Source organism: Callospermophilus lateralis, chromosome 2 (genome assembly GCF_048772815.1).
Source record: "Callospermophilus lateralis isolate mCalLat2 chromosome 2, mCalLat2.hap1, whole genome shotgun sequence".
Lineage (NCBI taxonomy): Eukaryota > Metazoa > Chordata > Mammalia > Rodentia > Sciuridae > Callospermophilus > Callospermophilus lateralis.
In genome coordinates, this window is record NC_135306.1 from 30,246,248 (window position 1) to 30,249,205 (window position 2,958).

The following is a 2,958-nucleotide window of genomic DNA, read 5'->3' on the forward strand; positions in this document are numbered from 1 at the left end:
CATTTGCAAGAAAGTTTGACTTCATAAGAAATATATTTAACACAGTGCTGAATCACAATAAACATTCAACAAAGGCACAATATGATTGAGAGAGCAGGAAGAAATCTAATCTCACTATGGTTCAATTTTGCTCTACAAGATGTGCTACTGGAACTCTATGTCTAAACAGAAACAAAAAGTAGTCCCAATCTGAGGTCTGCCTCAGATAAACATGCTGGGTTTATGAAAGTCTTCAGAAAAACTTCAGAATTACTCAGAAAAACCTTCATTTCTTATCTTCCTGATGACAAGTAATATACTAGTATGGGTTTCCACTTAGTATAAAAGAAGAGTAAAGGTCTGATAATCGCATTTCAATTTTGTGACTCAGCACAGTGACCCTGAAGCCTATTTTCCTGTCTCTAAAATAAAGACAAGGCCCAAGATCCCCTTCTGCTTTCACATCCTAACTTTCAAATCTTTTCACTCCATAGATTTCAATAATCTGAAATCCTGAGTTTAGCATTATTATATTAATGGGGATATACTGGTGTTCCAATTTTTGTCCACAACTTTCCTTACAAAAGAAGGAGGGGAAAAAAAAAAAAGGCTAACCTAGAATAAGAGAAGCTTCAGCTATGGTGGGCTGCCTCTAGAGAAGGTTCAGTCTCAGAATTCATACTAATTCCTTCTTTTACCACCATAAAATAAATTTTAAATGCAGTCATAAATATCAGAATAAATCAATTTTGAAGACTTATTTCAATATATAAGGAAAGGATATTTCCACTTAGAGAGATTGAAAAAAAGAAATAATAAAATCTGAATACACAAAACAGCCCAACAAAGCCGACTTCTCAAGATCTAGGAGCAGAAGCACAGAGCCAAATTAACTCAGATCATGGAAACCTTTACTGAGTACTATGTGCCTCTGCTAGATGTTGGGGACTAGATTAAGACACTGTCCTTTTCAAATAAATTTCAGTAATTGTGAGGCCTTCTATAAATAAGAATTTAATAGCTAGTATTAGGAAGAAACCAAACTTGCACAGAAATCCCTAGAAGAGAAAGCTTAATTTTCCTTTGTAATGGGACAATTACTATCCCAAGCCTTAATATCTAGGATTTTTTCAAGTATTTCCATGCTAAGAATGTCCTGCTGGGTAAGTCCAATCCAACTGACACAAAACCTACCAATGTTCTATTATTTACTCTCATGTAACTGTTTTATCATAAGTCAATCAGGAATACTTTTGTGATAGTAAGCAGTCCAAATGTTACTGCAGACCCATTGGGACTTGAGTTTACCATCAATCAACTGAGAGTCCTCAGGAAAAAAAAAAAAAAAAACTTAAGAAATTAAATTTAAAGGCATTCCACAATAGCAAATGATAATGAGAATAGAGACAAGCTTATAGCTTCCTAAAAAAAAGTGTCTCCATCCCCGTGGGTTTAGGAGACACATGATGGTTTCTTTATTTTCTTCACAATATCAAAATTATACTCATCACTGGAATGGCAGAAACATTATTCCATAAGCAAAACTCTTGTGCTTAAAGAACCTATGTATCTGGATGCCTATGTATCTGGACAGAGAATAAGAAAAAACAAGAAATCCAATGGTGATTCATGAAGAATGCTATAGTTAGTAGACACAGCTCAACATCTTTGAAAAAGATCTTTACAGTAAAGAACAACTAAATCACATTGTTAACTGACATGCCTTAGAGTGCACCTAATTTTGGTCAAAATTGCTAAGATGTTTCCAAGGTAACAAAAAAGGAAAGCAAAAAGATAATTCATACAAGATCTGAAATGTTTTTTATTTTAAATTGAGAAGTTTCAGTGCTTCTATACTAATCTTTGAAATTGGCATTTATAGGCATTAAAGAAATTATTCTTATAATGTTCTTATGGATCTAGAGCTTAATTTCTAATTTTGGGGACCTATGAATTTTCCAAGTTCCTTTAACAATCAGAAAAAAAAAACACTAAAGATATTGTACATATAACTCAAAACAATTTAATGTGCAATTTGGGGGCGGTTCCCAAAGCCCATTCAGTACTCTCTTCTGGAGTGAGATAAACTGGATTGCCAGAAAAATCACCAGCATTTTTGGTCATTATCTGAAAGTGACTGAGAGCTCACTTTATGTTGATTGGACCTCAACTTCTCAACCAGAGGAACTGTCTCTAAATCAAGTCTCCCATGGAATCAGTGCTTCCCTCTACAACATCTCACAAGCCCCATAATCCCTCAGTGATGGGCAGCTGATTTTCTCAGCCAGTTGTCATAAATAGCTAATATCCAACTCTAAACAACCTGCTGCCCTAGTAGTCCATTTGTGCCAAGGCACAGTATATACAGGAGCAGAGCCTCACCTCATCAATCATGGCCCTGTACATGTGTTGGGTGGGATGATCAACAGATTTGTGACGTATTTTGAAGACCATGTAAGATTCCCCAATTAGATTCATTTCTTAGCCCAGATATCACATGCCTTTATGGAATCCATCACAAGTCCTGCTGATGGCAGCTAGTAACTACAAAGAGACATAGAATTTGTCCTTAATCATCATCTAGGACAGGTAATGCTCAAAAGGGATACATTTTATACAACTCCTTACAGAAGAGAGAAACCATGTAGCTTATTACTATAAAACAAGAACTCTCAACCTAAAGGGCCAGGCAGTGTGACATTCCCTGAGAAATAAACCTCAATCTCTTACCCCACAGTGAATGATGGGAAAAAAAAAAAAATTAGCCAAATTGACATCTTTTAGGCATGATGTCTCCTCAGAAGAGACTCAATAAAACTGGGAGAAAACTATTTCAATAATCAAAGAAATAAATACTTAAAACTCAGGCAGCTTCTAAATCTCATTTCGTTAAGAAAACTCATTTCTAAAACAACATGTGTAAAATCTACTAGTAATAACAAAGAATAAAATTTCAAAGAAAAACCACTAACACAAAAA